Source organism: Falco biarmicus, chromosome 4 (assembly GCF_023638135.1).
Source record: "Falco biarmicus isolate bFalBia1 chromosome 4, bFalBia1.pri, whole genome shotgun sequence".
In the NCBI taxonomy this organism is placed as follows: Eukaryota; Metazoa; Chordata; class Aves; order Falconiformes; family Falconidae; genus Falco; species Falco biarmicus.
The window spans coordinates 88,705,371-88,729,122 of NC_079291.1; the positions used below are offsets into that span (position 1 = coordinate 88,705,371).

The 23,752-nt window shown below is 43.9% G+C and overlaps 1 long non-coding RNA gene across 1 annotated transcript in view; it reads left to right on the forward strand.

Moving 5' to 3' along the window:
- The window catches only part of LOC130148303 (uncharacterized), a 31,462-nt gene that overhangs the window by 4,222 nt on the left and 3,488 nt on the right, over window positions 1-23,752 (forward strand). Inside the window, exon 2 of the long non-coding RNA XR_008821517.1 lies at window positions 134-191. This is a non-coding gene — a long non-coding RNA (uncharacterized LOC130148303). The remainder of the gene's footprint in view (window positions 1-133; window positions 192-23,752) is intronic.

Here is a 23,752-nt window from a genome sequence, read left to right on the forward strand (position 1 = left end):
TGTTCCTTTTTTCTAGGTGCTGTATTGTTCTTAGTGGTTACTAAGTTACTTGGTCTGTTCATTTGGTGAGGGCTTAAAGTTGCTCACCATGCATTATTCTTCCTGCAGTAAGGTTAATCATTTTATCTTTTAGGCTGCTGGTTTTTAAGAGTCCTGTAGCACAGCAACACTGAAGATCAGAATCCCATTATGTAAGTACTATACAGAAGTAAAACTGAAACTGTCCATCCCAAGAGAGTTAGAATGAAGCGTAGGTGTATGTACATACACCTACATATGTGTGTATACATACACCTACAGATACCTATACCTACCACACATATGTACATATACACCTGTAGGCATAAGAGGGGATGGAATAATCATGTTGGTTGTGTTGGGCATAAATATTTCAAGAATTTTGGTCGCTGTAGATCATCATCAAGCTAATTGGGGCTAGGTTACGGTTGATTTGTAAGCCTTGCTGCAGGGTTTCAAAAGGACTTGGAAGAAAGAAGACAGTCATTTTATCCTGGCAAGGATTTCTTCCCCCTTACAAGGCAGGCTTATAAGAAAGCTGGTCATTTGGCATTGCCAGCAGGATGAAAACAACTGGAGTTTTAGCTCTCCAATTCAAACATGGACCATTTACGGGAAGATTTTAGGCAAATAGTAGTGATAATAGCTTCTGGTACTGTCCATTAGTCCCACTGTGTCTGCAAAGCATATAGCAAATTGAGTAGTTGGGGGCTTTTTATTTCTACCACTTGTGCTCATCACTAATGGTCCTAGTGAAACTGGAAGCTATTACTTAAAATCCAAGCCTTTGCTGTATCAAAGATATGCATTAGTGGCTAGAAATCAACTGGGAAATGCTACAGCTTGTACATAGCTAACCACAGAAGTCACCGAAGATCTAATATAGTGCAGAGGTGTGCACACTTCATAGAGCACAATAGGTCAGCAAGTCCCTTCTTTGGAGGGTTGAGTGAATTACCTAGTTGATATGAGGGAAGTTAGGAGAGTACTCATTTAGAAGTGTTCCCCTGTCCATCATTCATACTTAGTTAGATGAAGCTTGATGCACAACAGAGAGACTTGGGGAATGAGGAAAAAGATCCCCACAACCAGTTACTCAAGGAAGATGATTTTCATATGGTACTACTAGCTACTTAAGGACAAAGACCCTTATATAATTCACACCTTTATAAGTTTCATAGTCATTGTAATAACAATAGACTTCAATGTGCTTAATGGGCTTGTTTACAAGCAAACAGCATGAAGTGAGAATCACTGGGTATTCAGGGTATTTCAGGTCAGAGTTTATAATTAAAGCTGTTCTGAGATGCGGAGTAGTTCTGGCTTTTAGAAATGGCTTGTGTGATCTTCTCGTGGCTTCCTCTTCACATCCGCCCAGCTGGCACACTCTGTGCATCCCAAGGGAAGCTGAGTGAATGGACAGGAAGCACTGGAGTAGAAGATCCTTGAGTCCTTTGATACCTGCTTCTGCTGAGATGTGAGGCACAAAGTTTATATGCTTCTCAACTCTTCTGTCACCCCCTTCCCCCCAGGCCTTTTCGGCTGAGCCTGAATGTGAACACAGATACATTTAAAAGCCAGTTAGACAGTGGTTTGCAGATGCAAACTACAGCAGCTAGTGTATTTTTATAAGCACTGAGCTGGAAGGCCACATGGTCATTTGATTAGAATGGAGCCTGAGATTTGGGATAGCTGCGTTCTATTTCTGTCTCTCCCATTGAATTGCTTAGTGACTCTTAGTACTGCATTAAGGTAGAAATCCAACTGTAGTTAAAACCAGAGTCAGAGTTCTCGTAGATGGTAACTTAATTTAGGTAGACCCTTAAATACCCGCGTTTTGTGTTCCCTGCCCACAAATAAGCAATAGTGATACAATACAGTGTGCTGTGTGATGCTTGTGATGTGCTATGAGAGTCTTGGATCGTGACATGAGAAGTCAAAAGTGTTGTTAATAGTTGGGTTGGGTTTTTTTAGGAAGCAAGTGGAATTCACCAGGACCAGTGGGCCTGGTGTGCAAATTTAAGTCAAGAAAATGGTAAATAGAAAAATTGTGTTTGATTGGACTCCCAGTGAAGCTTTGGTGTGACTGTCATATGAACACTTTTCTTGGCCCATAAATAACGATGTAGCATCCTGTTAAAGGTGCAGTTTCACAGGATTCTTGATACAAACCACTGATGACTTTAGTTTTCTCCTCTGGCTTGTTTTCTTTCCTTGTCTATAGCTGCTAGCAGATTTGAAATGTTCTGTGTTGGCACCTAAATGTTATGATGGAATTCTACAATGCACTCCTGGAATGGCTGGCGATAGTCTTAACATCCTTGAATATAGGTATAGCTGTAACACGTTAGTGATTTTCAAGTTGTGGTGCAAGACAATGCAGAGTTTAGAATGACTTCAAAGGGATGAGTAAAAGGTCATTAATAAAAACAATCCTTTTGTTAAATTTGCCCTCTGATGATCTATAGGTGACCTAGAAAATGCTTATACATCTAGAAACTATAAAAAAAGTAAAGCAACTAGAAAAAGTAAAAAAATAATAATTCTTATAAGTCCCTTTTAGACCTGCACTTCCATGCTAATTCAGAGGCCATCATGGAAGATGTGGAGTTAAAACTTTCATAACATTATATTTTTGTAGCTATTATTCAAAAATGTGACCCAATATTTTGACATTTGAAATGGCTCATCAAGAACAAGAAGCCGATAGACTGTTTTTAAAATACTTTCTGGGAGATCTCAGGAATAATTTGAGATTATTTCTGAGCCCCGACTGCTCATGTTGAGTAAGTGAAGCTCAAGTGTTACTGCATGGAGAAATTATGGAAATGCCAAGCATTGCCTGATAAACAGGTAGTGCCATTGATCACTACTGTACTTTATGAACATAGTACCTTTGCTATTTGAATAACAAATGATCTCTATGCCAACACCAGAGTAAATCTTACTTTTTACAATTACTTGTGCTTTTATTGAAGAACAGTAACTCCATCTTCATTAGAATCACTTGCAGTTCTGTGAGGGGCCAAGTACTAAGCAAAGTAGTTGTAGAAACATCCTTTTGTACAAAGATGGTCAATACAACCTGTAGTGGGGAACTGGAAAACACTGCTAAATTGATACTAAGTTAATGATACCCACCTCTGTAAGTATGTTACATAGTTCATTATGTTAAGTATTTCACATCTCCAGCTGAAGTTTGCTTCTCTCAGTCATGGTTCAGCTGCTCTTTAACATGGTGCTGTGAAAAGAATTTGGAGACTTCAACCCAGCACACTACACTGGCCTCAGTTACATATGCCTTTCTCACCTCTCTGAGGACACAAATAACTGATCTAGCTAAGCATGAGATGTTTACAGAATTCTACAGAATAAAGAGTTGTGTACATCCCTCATAATTTCTGCCTATGAGCACATCACCCCAGGCTAAGAATCCACCAGGTTTTCCAATAGTAAGGTTGTCTGAGGTTTCTGGGTAAAGACTGCTGTAAGATCCTGTGTAGATTTAAGAACAGAGATGATCTTGCAGAGAGCTGCTTAAAGGCATTTACATTTTGCATTTCTGTCTCCAGTCTGTAATATGAGATTGGTGCCTAACTTAGAAAAAAATGGTGTGCAAGAGTCCCAAGAAAAAGTGAAAATCTCCACTTAAACTGTCAGACCCTTGATGCTGATGACAGACAATGTGGATTTTTGCATTCCGGAAGCAAAATTTAACATCTATCTCATTAGGGACTAGAACCTCTCAACTGCTGTTACCCCACAGAGTAGACTTTAACTTGGTTTTACATAGGGAGTTTCATACAGCATATATGGAAAATTACACCAGATTAAGAGAGGACAGTCTCCCAATTGGCACTTTCTGAGCACCTGGACATGGCAGACTTGCTTGTGTTAACTCCATTCTAGCCAGACTCAGTACAGCAGTAGATACAGAGGAGCTCTGAACTATTGGTAAAGCTGGCTCTAAGTTAGCAAGTCCTTTTCCTGGCTTGTATAAAGAAGCCAGTTTTGCCAATCAAGCCAGGTGCAATGTGCTCATCCTATGGAGGACTTAAACTGCGAGCTTATTAAGTCCTTTTACACGCTGGTAGCTGCAAACCATTTAATTACAAGGTCAGTGATGTATAGCTGCAGAGAGTTTGAGGACCTTAATGAGGTAAAGCAGTGTCTGATTACATAATAAATGATGTCTTCTTTGCATTTCTGCTTCAGAAACCTGACTACATGGTATTATTGTTTAGACCTTCCTAGCACAGTAACTTAGCAGTGTGCAGGACTGCAAGAGTTTTACTACTACTAAAATATGGTGCTTAGAGTTTTCAACTGGCTGGCAAATTGACAATGTAAAAAATTGAGAATAAATTAATGACCATGAATTGACAGTTGTGATGAAATTTTCAAACCTTTATCTTCCCCATTTAGACACAAATGAAGTAGCCAGGTTTGTGGAAGTAGTCATTGTCCTGGGCACTTTCGTCTTTTGAAGACCTGATAATATCTGTAACAGTGGCAGCCTCTAGGTGCCAGGTATGTCTGGCCAGCTGTCCTCTCTGGGTGTGAGAGTGGAAGTAGAGTCCTACTACAGCATGTGAATCAACTTCAGCCCTTGAAGTAGTACAGATCTAGAATAAGTCTCTGATTTTAGCACCTAGAATGTAGGTGTTACGTCCTGGAGATCCAAGTGAAAAGATCAAGTTAAAAAAGCGATATTGTATATCTTTTTTTGATATCACTAGAGATTGCTGAAAGTCTTTGGTTATTTAATGTTTTTTTACTTCAGAAAATATGTTAATGTCATTGATCACATCCGTGCTTCAAAGGCACTGAGATAAACAAATGACTCATGAAGTGACTGCCTATTATTTTTGCTGCAGTATGCAATGGGGAGGTGTAAAATGAAGTTGATATTGAGTCTCAAAAGAAAGTTTCTTTATAGTGATGCTAAAAATACAACTATTTTGTGAAGCTTAGAAGACTCAGGAAGAAGTTCCCTCACAAAGAAATCTCACTTAAGCATCCTCTATTTTAATTTGGTACCAGCAATGTTTGATAGCCCAGCAGAACCAAATTCCTGTCAAAACTCCCTTGATTTCAGGTTCAAGACCGAATCAAGGTTGGGGTTGAGGCAGTAATTTCAATGGAGTTATATCATGGATGAATTTACTTACTTAAAAAAAAACAGTTAAGATGAAGATTAAGTAGAATGAGGCTGGAAGTCTAGGGGTGCAGGGTGTTTTTTTTGTGTGGGGGGGGGTTGTTTGTTTGGGTTTTTTTACGAATGGGAAATAGTCTATTAATTGTTTCTGGTCTAGTCTGGAGTAAATTTTCTATCTGGTAGACAGCAGCAACGCCTCTGCTCAGTGGCATTTCTTTCCAGGATTTGGTCTGTAGCAGCTCTGGCAGGTCGACAGAGCTAATGAGGTACGTTTCAGAGGATTGTACTTGCCAGTGCAGCTATGCTGTTCAGAGCCCAGTGAAACAAATAGCAGCTATATCCATTATATCATCTTTAACTGGTATACATTAATATTGGCCATGTATTATTAAATGTTCAGCATCCACACAGTGCTGACAATTTTTCACCCAGATGTGCTTTTCAGTCTTGGGGAGCTGTTCTGTTTTATTTGTTTTTTAAATCTTTTCTAAGCAAGACAAGCCATAGGTTGTAACAGGGCTGAGTTGGCATTGACCCAAATGTTTCAGCTGCTCCTGTGGGTCTGGTATCAGTCAATATCAGAAAGAGCAGTAAAATAATGTGAGATTGTGAGAACTGCAGTAAAAGAGAAGTTGAGCAATTACCTTTGGGCTGTATTAGTAACAAAATACATGATCCCAAACTGAACATCACAGGATACAGCTGTGCTCTTCTGCATGCCATCAAAGCACCTCCCAACCATGACTTCCCCCTTTCTCTGACTTTCTCTATATCAGCGGTCCTCAAACTTTTTAACCAGGGGGCTGGCGCGGATGAAGTGGCAGGCAGTCATCTGCGGCTGCTCGGTTTCCCCCCCAACCCCTGGCGGGGGGGTGGGGGGGGCGGTTGGGGGGGTTTCTGTAAATACTGGGGGGCCAGATTGAGGACCCTGGGGGCTGTATCCGGCCCGCAGGCCGTAGTTTGAGGACCCCTGATCTATATCCTTCCCTGCTTCCCTTTGGCTTTCTCTCTCCTTGCATGCCAGCTCTGAAGTAAAACTCTGGCTGCAAAAGACAACACTAGTCAGCCACCTGGCAGTAAGCTACCTAAATGTACTTAGTACTCAGATTCCAGTTTCAATTTTCTGGTTTTTTTATGGCAGAAGTGGATTTCTTCTCACTTTTACCATTTCAAACTCCATTTTTAGGAGCTTATTCATAATTCCATTCAGAACTACTTCTTTCATTTAATTTATTTTAAATAAAGCACAAGCTTTTAAGACAAAAACACTTTTTCTTTGTAACAGAGAGTATTTTCATTTGCATCCTGACCTTTTCTACCTGTCCTTCTTTGAAGAATCTTGATTAATTTAAAAAATGAAAGCAAAAACCAGAAGAAAGCTGCTTTCACATTATTTCATACATAGGCTGATTTCCAGGCAGTCATTCCAAGATGCATAATAACTGTTCCATCAGCACACTGTGAGAATCAGAATAATTTGTTTGGAGAAGGAGATCTTGTAGCCCAAGTACAAGAAGTACTATATAAAACCACATTTTATTCTGTTTTATAAACACTCCTGAATATTCATGACTTTTTAAAAATGGAAAAATAAAACCTGAGGGCATAAAGTGTGAGGTGAAGGCTGGTGGAGAAATAAAGTAGAAGTCCCTCTACTGCAGCGGGCTAAACTGGACAGAAATTGATTTGATTACTCTGAGAACCTCAAATCATCAAAACGTAGTGATGCTACTGTTTTCATAATGCTAGAGATGAACCCAACCCATAGCTTTGAGCATACACTTGAGATTTCAAGGTATTAAAACCCCATATCTGATATGTACTTAAAAATTTGTTTCCTGAAGATCAGTCATTATGATCAGAAGCTTCAGAACAACTTTTTCTTTTGAAAAAAACAAAAGAATTTCAAGGTACAGCCACCACTCCTGGCAACAGCTGTGACCTGTTGATGGGGATGGGATTTGGTTGTCAAAAGATCATTTTCCTTGTGAATAATAACAGTAGCAGTTGCTTCAGTGGTATTCTGGAAGGTTTACAGTAAGTGGCTGCTACAAACTATTTGTGTCCTTTATGGTGAAGACAGAGTAAGTGGCATTTTAACTTAGATTAGGAGTCCAAATTCATGTTCACAGATAAGACTGCTGTTCGATAACCTACTCAGAATACCTGTACACCAGTTAGTGTGGGTGAAACCAAATGAAGAAAACAGATGATGTTCAGGTACAAGCATGCATCACCTCATGTTTAACATAGGTGAGATGGTCTGTCTTGGAGCACTGGACAAAATGTCATAGCTAAGCTTCATTGAATAGAGCTAAGGGGGCGAATAGGTGATACAGGATATCTCTAGCATTGTAGTTCAGGTCAGAAGTGCACTTTTGAAGCAAAATTCCCAATCATCTCCACTTACATTCCACTTGAATCATGTTGCAAAGCAACAGGACACAAAAGAAAAGCTTTTGTTTCATGCCTCCTCATAGCTTTGGATTCTAAAACCTGAATTATCCACAAACTGAATACTCTTAAAGGAGTCCTGCTTTCTTCTAGAACTGCCTTGGCACTTGCAGCAGAGCGTGCTGTTTTGTACTTCAAGAACTTGAGAACATTAGGCAAGAAGCTTAAATACACCTCAGCATCTCTTGTATTAGCTGTGAGCTGCTGGTACTGTTGAGTAATGTGCTGTGTTGCTGCTGAAACCAGAGGGGCTCAGAGAATGGATTAGGAAGTGACAATCAGTAACTTACAGCAGGTGTTATCTTCTGAGTTATGAAATTTGTAAATATTAATAGAATTAATATTTTCTCACAACCCAGCAAACAGCAAAGATTGCACAAGGCAGTCAGTACTTGAAGTGAAAGAAAGAATTGTCTCCCAGCTCAGCAGGAGCTAGACTACTGCCAGGCTCAGAAGATGGGACCAAAGCAGGAGCTGCTGAATCAGTGGGATTTGGGAGCTGGGACCAGCTGCCTCTCACAGAAGTAAAATCTTGCTTCTGGCTTCTTCTGAGTTCTTGCTTTGGGCCCAGGTTTGAATCTTTAAGATTGTGTGGCTGAAATGAGAAGAGGTAAGAATCATCTAGGCATGCTAGGGAGCATATATGTAGTAAACAGGTTGGTTCGGTTGTGGACAGCTGTGAGTTACAGCTGGTAATACTGTATTTAGGTAGGGACATCTTGAAATGTGTTCACAAAAGCTTTAGCATGGGGAAAAAACCCAAGGGAATTGTGAACTGAAGAAATGCATCACTTTGGGGCAGAGAAAGCCTTGAAGGTAGTGCAGATGTGGGTAGTTGACGTGGTTGTTATCTGTTTTATAAGGGATGTTGAAGGCAAAGGGGCCTAGGAGAGCCCCTAGTGCCAGATGCTTGTCGATGTGTGTGACTCAAGGGCAACCATCTCTTTTACCTAGATTACTGCAGACCAGCCTCATAGTTTCTGATCTGCAGTGGTATTCAGAAAAATGACCAGGAGTAAGAGTCTGTGTGGGCACCTTTTCTATACACTGTACACCAACCTTCAGTCAGGGGAAATCAGCATAGCCATGTGAAAACGTTAACCTTACTCCTGTGCTTATTGTCTCAAAAAACAGGGAACACGAGCAGCATGGGAAGTGTGTTTATACAAATGCTTGTTATGAATGGAAAACAACTCTTAACTCATCTGTCCTGTTCTATTGGATAGCACACTATGGCTATCTTAATGTTCTCTCCTTTGAGGACCTAATTACTTGCATATAACGTACTCATTTGAGGACTTAATTTGCTTTTAGATTCCAGTGATGGGAGCAACGTTTCTGAAGTCACCTTCCAGAGAGACTTAGGTTTCAACATTCCCAAGATGTTGGCATAATTATGTTTTTCTGCCCATAAAAGTCGAAGGGGATTTTGCAGGTCTCTGCAGCTAATCAATGCAGCTATTGTGAAGTGTCCATACATGAGACTATTTTCTGGGGTGGTTTTCTCCAGGGTCCTTGCAGATGCTTCTAACTAAGCAAAGTGACTGAGCCTCACCTTCTTCATCTCAATTCAGTGGCAATCCTTCTGGTTCTCAGGAGTGTCAGAGTTTAGGCTTGACTTGTTCAAACTCCTATTTTTTTATTCCAGTGATGTTGACACAAGCCCTGTAGCCTGTCTAGCAACAGGGACAGAGTACAAATAACAAAGTTTCTACTTTTAAAGAGACTCACACATCCAACTAAAGAAAAATAATCAATGACCATTTAGATGTTTCTGACTGAACAAGATGTCTTTAAATTAAGTCTTGCTACTTCACATATGAGACTTGAAAATAAGAACACACTGACTTCCTAATTTAGCCACTAAACAGCAGAGAAGAAAATTTTATTGGGTTGTTTGGCCAGGTGACAGGCCTGATACTTCCACTAGAGTTCTTTGTCAGGGGAGCATTTTTCCTTAGGGTATCTGTCACAGTGAGCAAACTACCTTTAGGGGAGTACAAGGACTGAGGAGAAAACTAAAATACTCAATTGGTGACCTTGTAATTAAGCAGCAGTTGATGAGAATTCTCATATTACTATCTTGGTTCAAGGAACTCATTAGTTTTATAATGAATTGCTGGTGCAAGGGACAGAGCACAGTCACACAGCTGTAGGCATAGAGAGGGTAGAATTGGGGCAGCCTGGTTTTAGACCAACATCAACTGGGTCACTGTTAAGCATAATCATATCTAATTACAAGTAATCACTGAAAAAGGCAGTCTCATTTCTCTTTCTTCCTATCCATACCATATTCTTGCTTGCATAAATTGTAGGGACTGCTCAGCCCCAGGTGATTTAGTCAGCATGCTGATGAGATTGATCAAGAAGGGTCAGAACTTCTTGGCACAGGGCTAGACATTCCAAGGACAAAGACAGAAGTATTTACTCTGCCTTTATTCTGATGTGATAAGACCTGCTTCTCAGTGCAAGTAATTCTAGGACTGCAACAAACTGTGCTGTTGATCTTTCCTTATTTTATCAAGGGCAGGGGCTACTATTGTCTGCTTGTTTAGAAAAGAAAGATTGCAAACATTTATTTAATTACCTCTTGCCAGAGAGAATTCCAGGGCTTCTGGGGCTGCTTTGTGACATGATTGTTCACAGGATGCTCCCAGGTAGAATTGGAACACAACTCAATTATATTTAACTGTGACGAGGTAGTGAAGTGTGTAGTAAATATTACTGTTTCATTAGCAGCTCTGCATTTAATTTAGATACATATTTCTGCACAAATGAGAAAATGTTGCACTCTAGTGATAGCACTACCCCATGTAATAATAATGGTTTGTACCCCAATGCAGACACTCTGACAGTGTGGGCCCACCCTGCCAAGCTCTCGATCCCAGACCTAGTGAGGGGAAGACAAAATGAAACAGACATACTGGGAGCAGATCTCAGATAGCCTTTAGGTGTTTGTTGGCAGAAAGAAATAGCTTTTCTGATTCTCTCTTTGGCATGGGTCACAGCACCTGTAGGCGATTTGTAGCCAGACTTCTGCTCGCTCTCTCTTCCTCCTCATCCACAGACAATGTGATGACTAAGCAAGGCCAGTGACTGTTGAGGCAAAACTCCGTACTGGAAGGAGGCAGTTACTTTTCAAACTGCAATGCCTTTATTTTTTCTGTCCTTAGATCAGTCTGGGAGCTGCCTCTTCAGAGATGATAAACTCCCTCTTGAAGCTGTTGTATCAGGCATCTGAAAACATCACACTAATTACCTGAGTGATGGGGGTTTTAGCAATCATTGTTTTATCAAAAGAAAATCTAAATTCTCTTTATGCACTGCCCTTTCTGCTTTGATAACAACATCCTATTTGCAATCATAGGGTGGTTCAAATAAAGAATTTCTGAGACCAGAAAGATTTTCACATCTAGTTTATATGTTACAGAAGCCAGACAAAAGAAGCAGCTTAAATCCCTAAACAGAGTAAATCACAACAAGGAGAAATTACCTGTGATAAGTCACTGCTACATCCCAACTACTGCTATGTTGACAACTAGAAAGAACTATTCACATTGCCTTCAGGGATGTTCCTGTGATCTTAGAGCCTGGCACAACGTGAGGAGTGGTCTTCCATGATGGTTTTTGAGTGAACTGTTGACTTTTAGCCTTCCCTAACATTGGCATAGCTCCCTGGAAGTCACCAGACAGCCACAAGAGAACACATGGTGTGGCCTGTTGTGGCTTGGAAATGATGACCAAGACTGACTGCATTGTCACGTGCCACGCTCTTATTCATGTGCAGTAGCCATGCTTCTGTGCATGGTGCTGTACCACATGTAAAACAGTATCACTCAGAAAATGTTAGCTGTAACACTTTATACAAGCTTAATTTCTCTCCCAGAGGTAGCTGTGGTCTTTGTTTCTGTCTTCATTTATGTCCTAGTTAACCAGCTTGTTCTTCTCTTAGTAATGGCTCTTGGACACAGAAAGGAAAACGTTAGCTTTGCAGTAACTTTGTTATGTGGAATCCACCATTAAGCAGTATTCCACTTTCTTCTCTGATAGGTCAAATGCCTCTTCTTTCAGGTTTTAATTAAAAGTTCCCTTATTAATCAAACCATTAATGTGTACTGCTGTTGATAATGGTTGAGAGGATGGTGGGCATAGGAATTCACTTGTGTGTAGGGAGATAATAAAACCATTTGTAGGGATGCCACTGGCAATCTTAGCACCTCATAGCACATGGTTTAGCATACCGTACTTAGACCTGTGGTCCATCAAATCCAATCCCTTGCCTCCAGCACTGCACAAGGTGTGCTGGTGTACTTTATTTACTCTGTTAAAAACATTAATGCTTTTCCACAAAAATCTGTTACAAGAGAGGTGAAAACAGCCATAGTGGTAATACGTGAGAATATGTATTTCCTTCCCACTCACATAGAATTCACTACTCAGCAGACTTACTGAAACTCCTCTTCATCCCACTGCCTGACCTCCTGCCCTTTGGCTTCCCTTGAACACCTGTTGAAGTGGATGTCTTTTGAACAGTATCCAGACAGATAAGCAGACTGTGGTCCCAAAGACTGAGAATATTTCAAAGGTGAACATGCTGTGAATATCCTGGAAGTAGGCTTCTCACTTCCAGTTTTATCCTGTAAGTGATGGGAATTGTAGTGAAGTAATACAGGAAGAGAAGTGACTTCTTAACAGGAATGGAAGATGAAAGTTAGGCTTTATATATTGAAGTCTTACTCTTATAATACTTGTATACTTACACAGTGAAATAGGAAATGGTGGAACTATATGCTAACCATTTACATTGTGTGGCTTGCATTTCCAGCAGGCCTTCATCCAATCTTTTTTTCAGTTGGGTGTCTCATTATAGCTGCTGTTTCTGACCTGAAATAAACCATATGCACTAGTATTAGGAATTAAAAGCCTTGGAAAAAAAAAAAAAGAGTATTTTGGACCTGCTACTCATTTGAGCCACAATAGGGGAGCTGCCAAGTTGCTCTCATAAATATCAAAAATTAAATCTGGTATGGAAATAAGAGCCAGAGTGATTAAGCATTGATTTGCAAAGCAAGCATTACAGACTTGTTTGTTTTCTCACACCTGCTCTCCACTTCAGGAGTACAATAAAGCATGGCGTATATAATGCACCCCTTTCCCCTAACTGAATAATGCACTCGAGGGAATATGATCAACTGAGGCTTTTAAGATCATACCACCGTTTGCCCAATTATACCTAATGACAACACATTGTTCCTGCAAAATGTGTCTTTATTCCTTGGTAAGTGACATTTCCTTTCAGCCTTCTACGTATTGATCCAGCAGTACCTCATGTAGAACAAACTTCTTTGTTGGCAAGTCTTGTTTATGAGACCAGACAGATCTTTTATGCTATCCTCTCTGCCTGACCAAGTCAGTGAGAGATAAAGCTTGTTGTATGGAGCATGACAAATTTTAGCTATCTTTGTAAAACAAAGCAATGAACAGAATATCTGTATGGTTTGGGCTACACAGATAATTCATGTTCTGTGTTCACTATCTCTTTGTGTACTTGCTGCTTGGATTTCATAAAGCATTTTCAACTATGTGAAGAAGGTGCGTGCACTACGTAGCACTTAGAGTAAATGATAGTTTTAATCTTGGACTCCAAGTAGGTATATACTCACTTCATTACATAAAATGAGATGTTTGCTGAGCAAAGCTGCAGCATGGTGAAGCTTGAGGCATATTTACTTCACTTTTTTTGTGGGGGTGGAAGGGCTTGAAGCATGCTGGTGAAATGATGTATCCCTAAATATTTTTGTGCCTGTCCTGTCTGAGCATTCATGGCTACAAGTATTACAGGCTGGTGCATAAGGTCAGGGCTGGATTCTGATTGCTCTCACAAATTGTCTTCCTAGTTATTTTTTACTAGTTATAAATTGCATCAGAAGAAATACTTCTTTACAAATGCAGGACCATAGCTCACTACCATCATTCAGCACTTTCTAGTGGGGTTAACCTCAACCCACTGGTCTGGCCTCCAGACTCCCACCTACATGAAAAAAAAAGCATCCTAGTCCTTTCCAAAAGTAAACCTGATTTTTGCCCAACCCTAACTGCAAGCTGGTTCCATTGCTGAGGGAATAGTTCCAGTATTGGCCAGCACACTACTTCTGCTTTCAGTAGTTCCCTGCAGAGCCTGCTATGGAATATGAGCATTCCTGTGTCATCCACATGTTGCCCCTCCTGTCCCTTTTCCCAGCTCTCCCCATGGGATAGCTGGAGCTGGTTGTATTGACTTAAGTGATTTTATTAGGTCTCTTCTTCAAATAGATGAACTTCAAGACTGAACAACACATTCAGCCAGTAGGTCTTACAGTCAGACAAGTTATTTCTCAGAGCCTGTACGGGTATAATTGAGATCAGCATCTGGCCTAGTAGGACTTACAGCTGCTCAGAATGAGCTCTGGTAGGAACTGGTCTTGGAGGAATGACCAGCAGTTGACTGTGCCATGCATGTGTTTCCTAAGTGCTTCACCTGCAGCAGCCCCGCCCTGCACACATGCCACTTTTTCAGGCTTTGAATGTACTCTGCAATATAAGCTGGCATGTGCAAATGTCTCTCAAGCCTTGCTCAAGATCCTATAGGAACTTGTTGACAGTGGATTAATGTAGAACAGTAGTCCCCTCCAGTCACTTACATACTGAGCTGACATAAAGAAACAATTACACCAAAGAGTTATTTAATTTTTTTTAATCTCCCCCAGCACAAGTAGAAATTACGGATTTTATTGCAGCTTTTGGCTTGTATCTGTGTTTGTATTTTCTCATTTCTTATTACATACATAGATCTAGAACAAAAGGCCTGATTAACCTAATTTTCTACAGGATGTCTCATGAAATAGGTAATCTTACACTACTCAATTTAGTCTTTAAAATTTGCAACCTTTTCATTATTTTTGTCCTTCCTTCCAGCATTTCTCCTGAAGTGCTCCCTGTACAATGGGCTCCTTCTTGTAAGAACATTCAATTTTGTTCTCACAAAGGTTCTTACCTGGTAAATTGAACTGGGGGAGTATCCATGGGCTTTGTACTTCCCTTGTGAAGCCTGAAAGCACCGAGTCTCTGAGAAATGCAACCAAGTACACTGTGCTCACTGTCTTGAATCCATTTTGTCTCCTCCACAGCCTTCATTTTCTGCATGCATCCTCAGAAAGGTAGAAAACCTGGAAAGTTTTACTTACATTGAAAAATGGAAGCATGTTTTTCTCTCCCAGTGTATGAGAACTGGAAGTTTAGCACTCATTGTCACAAAAAGAGAAACTCATTATGCCACCAAATCATTCTTCCAAAGCTGTCTGTCTGAGTATTGATCCCTCGTTCCTGTGTAAGTAAACCCAGTAGTTGATCATAATTATTCTGGGACATCTCATTCCGGTGACTGAATCAATAATGTCTTCTATGGCTTCCTGCTGTGTGTTCCTGTCATGCCTCGGCACCTCTGCATTACCTGCTGTTCATCAGGAGCCCAATGAAATAATTTGCCGTGGTGATGAGAATGCTATCAGCCACTTCACACTCATTTAGGTCTCAGCCAGGACACAACACGAAACCTGACATGAAGCCTTGGAATTACAGCATTTGTAATGAATGTCAGTATTGACTTCACACTGCCCCACACACTGAGACTGGAGCGTTTCCCCTGATGTCACGTTGTCAGGCATAATACCTATAGGATGTTTGTCATGAAGCTGCTGTTGAGCAGAAACAGGGATAAACATCCAAGTTCCCCTTCTCATCCAGAGGCTCAGAGTAAACTTGTTGGGAAGAGCAAGGCCAGGGGCTCACTGAGGGATGGAGAACCAGGAGGTGAGTGGCGACAAGGCTGGCAGGGCTGGGGCCTCGCTGACCAAAGCTCATGCTGCAGTACCCAAGTGCAGCAAGCAGGGCAGCCTGAGGATGGCAGCCAGCATGAACCAGATTGTCAGGGTAGTTTGTGGTGATAAGGTCAAGCCAGGAGGTCAATCCACAGGTCAGAATCAGGCCTAGTGGCTGTCACCAGGGTTAGACAGTCTGGTGATTGCCAGGCAGGTCCACAAGGCAAGTTTGAGGTGAAGCTGGGAAGTCAATCTGTGGTCAGGATCCAGATCAGTGGGGCACAACTATGAAAGAGCAAGAAACTGGTACACTTTCAGTGTAGCTCATGCAGGGGCTGAAAGCCCAACACAAGCTGAAATGGGGCTCCTGGGCCTGTGGGCAGGGATGTGGGTGGAAGCTGCAGGTGAGGCTGTTCAGGGCCATTAAGCCTATTAGTGCACTCAGGACCCTGGCAAAATCTTTCAGTTACATTCAAAGCAGTTATTCAACCTGTTCTGCTGAATTTCCTTGATCTTTTCCACTGTTGTTGCTGCAGGATGTGCTTTGCTGAAGAGCTTTGGCCCTCCGCATTCCCAGCTGTGTAGGGGTAACAGCAGAATCTGCATGCTGAGCCTGGTGGATGCCAGGGAGCTTCTGGCCAATGCTTCGCTATAACATTCTTGGTGTCCTTCCTGCTTCAGGTCTTCCTGTCATCTGAGAACAGCCCTGAATCCAAACCTGAGAGCAGACCCTGATGCAAACTCAAGAGTGCCTCTGCCACCAGCTAGTGTCCCAAGTCTTCCTCTGTTTTGCTGCTCTTCTGCCTGTGGTACCAGACTAACCCAGCAGCTTGGCCCAGGGCTGCTATGTTTCCCCTTTGTCCTGCTTACTTTTGTCTTGCTTTTATTTCTTATAGCTATTATTTCTGCTTTTTTTCGCATCTTTTCTTTAATTATTGGCCTGGCTCTTAATGTCTTCCCTCAGTGTAAGTTAAAATCTTTTCTTGATTATTTGCAATTAATGATTTTCTCCTGAGTGTCAGGGCCCTGCAGGCACTAACAGCCCTAATGGCCCTGAACAGCCTGGCCTGGCCCTCCCCAGTGCCCTGCCTGCAGGCACGGGGGCTCCGTTCGGGCAGGCCTGGTGTACCAGCCTTCAGTTCAGTGTGTTCGGTTCACCATGGACCTCCTGGATGTGGACTCTGATCCAGCTGGCTTCTCAGCCTGCCATGTTGCCGTGGCCCTGACTGGCAATCACTGGACCTGGCCTTGACTTGCAGTTAGACTTCCTAGCTTGGCTTTGGACGTGCCTCACCACTACAAATCTGTGCGGTCGTCTGGGCTCCTGGTAGGACCAGCCTCTGGGCCTTTCCTGTTCATCTTGCTCGGGTACCATGGGGTGGGCCGTGGCCTTCAGGAGGCCTCTGCCCTGCCAACTGTGGTACTGTGTTCAGCTCCAGGAGAGCAGCCATCCCTTGCTGCTCCTTGACAGTGACTTAGTAAAGCTTTTACTTTTTGCCCTTTTCCTGCATTTTCTGCCTTTTCCTTTTATAAAATGCACTGCTTAGGGATGGGAAGAGGTCTGAGCAGTAAGACAGTTTTAAAGCTGCAGGTGCAAAACAGTGGTACTGTGTCACTGACTTACCCAGAGTTAGACATGGGCTAATCTTAAATTATTTCTGAATCTTTCCAATAGATGAGGCCAGTTGTGTGTTTGTTACGTGCAAACCTTGGTAATTCAAAAATTGTCAAACAAGGGTGTGGGTTTTCTTTGGGGCTTCTGAGGTTTCTTAGGGATGTGGTTTCTTCTTTTTATACTACTTTGGTGATACAAATCCCATCTCTTGTTTAGATGCGGTTATAGAGAAACCAACTATATTTACTATAGATCTCTGTTAGGTCTAATATAACACCGTGCCCATGAAAGTTTATATTAGATAACTGCTGATGCCTCTCAGCAGTTTCAGTGTTTTTAGCACACTTACACACCTGGAGACTAAGAAATACTTGGATCTGCCCTAGAAGTGTAAACACATAGGTCTGTAATGGTAGTGCAGAAAAAAAGCTTTATAGAAAGTATGAACTTAAAAATGCATCCTGCCTCATGCTCTCTTAGTCATCATCACTTGAAAGAAAAGCTGCATTCTTGGATCATAGCTTGGAGCCTGAAAGAAATAGGTCACAACAAAATTCTATTCTGAGGGAAGGATGTCTGGTAGGAATTTGATCTGCCAGCACTCACTCTGATCATATGTGAGCACCAGTGAAGCCTGCATCCTGGATTTTTTGTCTGCATTGGTTTAATACATACATGCAGGATTTCTGGTCTCATTAAAAAAAGGCCCTGCAGTTTTTTGGTGTCCATCTGTTCTGCCTCATGCTCACAAACACAACTATACTTAGCTGCTTCTATAATTCTTTGGGAAGGAGTAAAGTTTAACTTCAGAGAATGGAAATACCAGTGACTATCTGCTAAGGAAATACCCAGTAGAGCGACCCATTAAACTTACACCCAAACAGCTAGTTCTAAATACATTTCCCCTGCATACATACATGTTCTCATAGCATTTATTAGCTTTCTTATTAACGTGGGCTAGACTGTGGCAGATGAGGTAGGTATTAGCAGCACCTCATTACAGGCAGCTTTCTGCCTGCTCACCAGCCTGCCCAGGTATTCAGAATGGACTTCAGGGAGCCGGTCTCCTGCACAATAATCCTGCCTGCAAAGAGCTAGCACTGGAATTGTGGCACACTCCTTAACTTCTGATTGGTTTCTGTCAAATAAAATGGCAAGGGCAGAAGCCTGTTTCTCTTCCTCCAGAATGAACCATTATGGCAACCTCCATAATAACCAGCGGTCCTCTTGCTAGTGGTAGTATCAGTTTGGTGCATGTAGCTTTTCCCAGGAACAGTAACAAGACTAGGTAGGAGCCAGCCAGCCATTAAAGACTGACAAAGCCTGCCACAAAGCAATAGACAGCTTCCCTGCAAACATCTCTCACTCTTCTATGTAATGGGGGTTCACAAAGAACTTGGTATGTTGGATTTTTTGTCAGATGCTCCGTCAATGACACAATCCCACAACTCCTTTCCTATATCACACTGCTGATTTCTGTCCCATCTGAGCATTTTCTTTTCTCTTGAATTAAGTAAAGGCAAACTGTCCCACTGTTCTGTTTGTGGGGGGAAAATGATGCAGAAATCTATTCATGAGTTAATAATAGTCAGGTTTGTTTATTGATTTCTAACTGACCTGAATCTCTCCATGTTTCGTGAATCCATCTTAGCACTAAACTGGTTTGAATAAAACACCATTTTTACTAACACACTCTTGTCTGTAACTCTGTGTTACGAGCTTAGCTCCTTATATAGCCTTTACATGAACATGAAGTGTGAGGCGGAAAAACATTTAGATGGCAAGAGCAGCTGCTGACAAGACATTGCGAATAGGCAGCAAAGTCCCTGTGGTGCCAGAAGAGGGATGAACACAGTTGCTCTGAAGGATGCAATGCTGTTGGATATGTTTACAAGTGTTCAGACTAATGAGCTGTGTGTTAACATTTGATTAATTGTCAGTGGCCATGATGTAGCTGAGTGCTGCATCAGAGGAGCAGTATGAACTCTAGGGACTGAGGCATGTAAGCTACCTACCCGCTCCTTTCCCTTGAAGAGGCACCACTTGATTAACCAGGCTGAGCCAGATGCTGTGATTTACTCCACCTGAAGATCTGGCTCATATGGAACCCTGTAACCTTTGCTATGATACAGCTGTGTTGTGGTGTGTCCCCCCACCCCTGCAATGAATGACCTGCTCCCAAAGGTTTCATTAGTCCACCACCTCCTCAGTGCAGTCATTCTTCCCATTTTATACAACAGAAGGATTAAATACTTTCTCTCTTGATTCTCAAGACATGAGTTCAGCACAACAAAGTTTGAATTAAAAATGCACAGCCAGGGAAAACTGCAGTAGCAGTGTGAAATAAAAATGGTGGAAATACCCAGAATGGCTATAGAACAGTTAATAGCTTGTTTTCTTACAGGAAATAATTCTTGCAACCACTTCAAGTCCAGGGTACTGGTGTGTAGTAAGCAATAAAGTACCAACATGAAATTTTAGCCCAGACACTAGATAGGAAACCCAGGTTTCAGCCCTGCTTTGAGTGTGCGCACTTCCTGGAAGTTGTCCGTATGTGCAGTTCTGGTCTGACCCTCTCCAATTTGTGTGTGTGTGTGTGCACGTGTCTTTATGATACCCATTATGTGCAATAGTAGTGTCTTTCTGCTGCAGATTAGTCATGCCAGAGCGAGCTATGGAGCTTGCCTGTCTGTTTCCAGAGGTCTGTTGTGTAGAAATATCCTGGTCAGCTATATCCCAACCCTTTCGTTCTTTATCCTTCAAAGAAATAAAACTGGGTTTTGTCAACAGTTTTAAAAATGGTTCTGTATCACCCACTCGAGAGATGGAAGCTAAGCTCTAAGCTAACAGGAAAAACAGAGAGGCATCATATGGCATAGGAGTGCTGTGCATTCTATATATGCTGGCACTAATCTTGATGATCATCAGGGGCGTAGATTAAAAAGTGAAGGACACCCCCTGGAAGTGATCTGCCTGGAAGTTACTGTGATGGATGTGTCATGTTTGGTCAAAGAAGGTTTTGGGTTTGGAGTAGTCTTAGATGCTGTACTTGATCACTTTGGAAGAGCTAGAGGGAACTTTCCAGCAGCTCCTTAAAAGAGGTCCACTGGTCCATAAAGGCTGCTTACAGCAAGAAGGTGGCATCACCTACCCGTGCAATTAGGTCTGAGCCTGCTAGGTGATGATCTGCACTGCTTGCGAATTTGCTTGTAATTAAAAGTCGTGATTACAAACTCTGCATTGCTTCCTGCAGACACAAAAGTGGCAACAGGGAGATGTAGTGTTTTTCTCTGTGTATCCCTTGTCTGCCTCAGTGAGCATTTCTTTGTGCGGGAGACCTGCGTGGCCGGGGTCTGGGCAGGCTACCACCCAATTTGCAGAAGAGCACCCAGCTACGTGAGTCCACCTGTGTCTCCCTGGCTGAGAGAGGAGGGACAGGGCAGAGGACAGCTGTGTCCGCACCAGTGTTCCTGCGCCTCATCCTCTCCTGGCTGCCTCAGCTGGGACAACCCGGAGCTCTCACGAGTATCATGCCTGCCTGATCCTGCGCCCTTCCTACGCGAGGGCCTTGCCGAGCGCGGCGCAGCCGGCGCCGGGAGCTGCGCGCCCCGCTGGGTAGCGGAGGAGCGCGGCCGCCGGGGAACGGCGCCGCGGGCCGGGCGGGCAGCGGGGGTCTGTCGTGCGTGGCCGCGGCGCCCGAGCGCGGCGCGCTGCTGCCCTCTGCCGCGGCCGCCCGGCAGCGCGCCCGGCGGGGCAAGGCGGCGGGCATCGCCCTCGGCAGGGGCTGCAGCCGCGGCCGCCCGGGGGCCTCGCCTTTCTGCTGGGCGACGGGAGAGCGGACGGTGGTGGTGAGCTCTGTGCACGCTCCCTGCCCTGCTCGCAGGCCGCGTAGTATGCGGCGCACCCGTGCGCATCGGCACTCCTGGCTGGTGACTGGGCACATCCCGCCCGCACTTACCTAGTGGAAGAACACATCTGCTGGCTGTACAGATGTTACCAGCTCGTTATGAACGTGAGTTGCTGGGTCTGATGTATCAGAGGGGCCCTCAGCTTTGTTATGTATTTTAGGGGCACGCATAAAATTTGTTCTCCCTGAATGCCAGTGGTGTGCAAACGCGGCCTTTGAATGTTGCGGCAAGGCTTGGCTTTCTCATGTGCATCACGCGACACCCGAGGGCCGCATCAGCACCGGTACCGTGGACTCCTCAGCCAGCGGCTGCTGCCCGGTGGTGGCTGCGAGTCAGCCTGCCAGCTCCCGCAGCGCAAACCCGCGGCCGCGGGGGCAGGAGGGCGAGAGGAGCTGCTGGGCAGCAGGGCCTGCGCCCCGCGCCGCCCCCAGCACTCGGGCAGCCCTCGCCCCCCCGCCCCCGTGCGTGCCGGGGAGCTCTGGGAAGGACGAGCCGGTGGGAACGGCCGTGCACGGCCAGGGACGTGGAGCGGTGCGGGGGTGGGGCACGGGATGGCGAGGGAGGCTCCTGGGCCAGCCCAGCTGCAGCGCGGTAACGGGAGCAGGAGGTGGCACTGCTGGGTTAAAAAAAGTAGATTTGACGTGGTCGGTTTGTTACGCTCACTCTTGGAGCAGTTATGCCTCACTGAGGGGAAAAACATGTTTAGGGTTTCATTCTAGTTCTCTGAAGACCGCTGGGAATCAACGGCAATCCATTCACCAAGTAAAGAAATGTACACGCAGCAAGGTGTAGTTCAGATGAGCGGTGGGGTTGGCTCAGACGTGTTCCCTGCTGGGAGCTGTGATGCCAAGCGCAATGCTGGACTGGGCCCCCATCCTCTGAGCCTCCAACTCCCTGCATCTGGAAATCTGGGAAACATTCTCCCCCTACCTTGGCGGGTGTAATGCAGTTCAGGTAATAGTGGATGCATCAGCATGGCAAATACTGTATCATTCTAAGTATTTTACACCAATTTTGTACAGTTGGACTTGACTGGTTGAAAGGCCTTTGAAAAATGAGGTCACCCTGAAATAGAGTGACAAATGCGTGGAATATGCTGCAGTGTTGTAGGCAGAAACAGAGCTAGTCAGCGGTGTGCCAGGTGCCCAGGGAGGCAAACAGCAAGTTTGTAGATGACACAAAACTGTGAGGAGTGGCTGATACGCCACAGGGTCGTGCTGCAGTCGAGAGGGACCACGACAGGCTGGAAAGCGGGGTGACAATTTCATGAAGTTCGGAGTCTTGTCCCTGGGGAGGAACAACCCCCAGGCAGCAGTATAAGCTGGGGCACCCAGCTGGAAAACATCTTGGCAGAAAAGGACCTGGGGGTCCTGGTGGACACCAAGTTGAACATGAGCCAGCAATATGTCCTTGCCGCAGCGAAGGCTAATGGTATCCTGGGCTACATCAGGCAAAGCGCTGCCAGCAGATCAAGGGAAGGGATCCTTCCCCTCTACTCAACACTGATGAGGCCACACCTGGAGTGCTGTTTCCAGTGCTGGGCTCCCCACTGCAAGACAGACATGGACATACATGGCCCCAAAAAAGGGCCATGAAGTTGATGAAGGGACTTCAGCCACTCTCCTATGAGGAAGCGCTGAGAGAGCTGGGACTGTTCAGCCTGGAGGAGGGAAGGCTCAGGGGGGATCTCATCGATGTATGTAAATACCTGAAGGGAGGGTACAAAGAAGATGGAGCCAGGTTGTTTCTCAGTGGTGCCCAGTGACAGGACCAGAGGCAGTAGGCACAAACTGAAACACAGGAGGTTCCCTCAGACATCAGGGAACACTTTTTTTTTGTCACTGTGAGGGTGACTGAGCACTGGCACCCAGGAGCTTGTGGAGTCTCCATCCTTGGAGATACTCAAAAGCTGCTGGACACGGTCCTGGGCACTAGCCCTGGGTGGCCCTGCCTGAGCAGGGGGGTTGGACTAGATGATGTCCAGAGGCCCCTTTGAACCCCAACCAGTCTGCGATTCTGTGAAACATACCTTTTACAATTTCAGGTACAGAAAGGGTCTAACACTGGTAAGCACTGAGACCTTTCTGCTTCAACAAGAAGTGCTAAAACTCAGCATCTACAGAACCAGACCTAAAAAAAAGGAGATTAATTCAGACTACAAATGCATTTGCCCTGTTCAGCTGAGAGTCTTGGCTGTTGCCAGCCTATACTATACACATTTTGGCCTGGGTCAGGCTCTGAGTGGGAAGGGGGAATGACTTTCTGTGAAAGTTGCTGTGGTGTTGTTTGCTGAGCTGAGCACTGGAGGGCTGAAGCGTGCCAGTAAGGTGCTGAAATGACAAGGAGCCGAGGGAGTTCAGCACAACTGGGATCAGGCTGTCAGTAGCAGAAAGTTACTTAGCAGCATCCTTGCCTTTGCTATTGTGAAATGCTTGAACAAATGTAAACAGTTTACAAAGTAAGAAAATAATGTCTCATTTGTAAGCAAAAGTGAATAATAAAAGGAGAGTCTGTCCCAGAGACATAGCTTTTGGTCTTCTCTGGCAAATGGCACAGAACATCATCAATTTGGAATTTGCACCTTTCCCTCCTGGTTCCCCTGCTATGGAGTGGGACAGGATGCCAGGGGAGGAGGAATGGTGGGAGTAGCACAGGAGCTGTTGTGCTGGTGGAACAGAGATTGGGAACTAGACCCAGCCACTGAGAAGAAAGAGGGAGACAAATTCTGTTTTATCTTTCATCC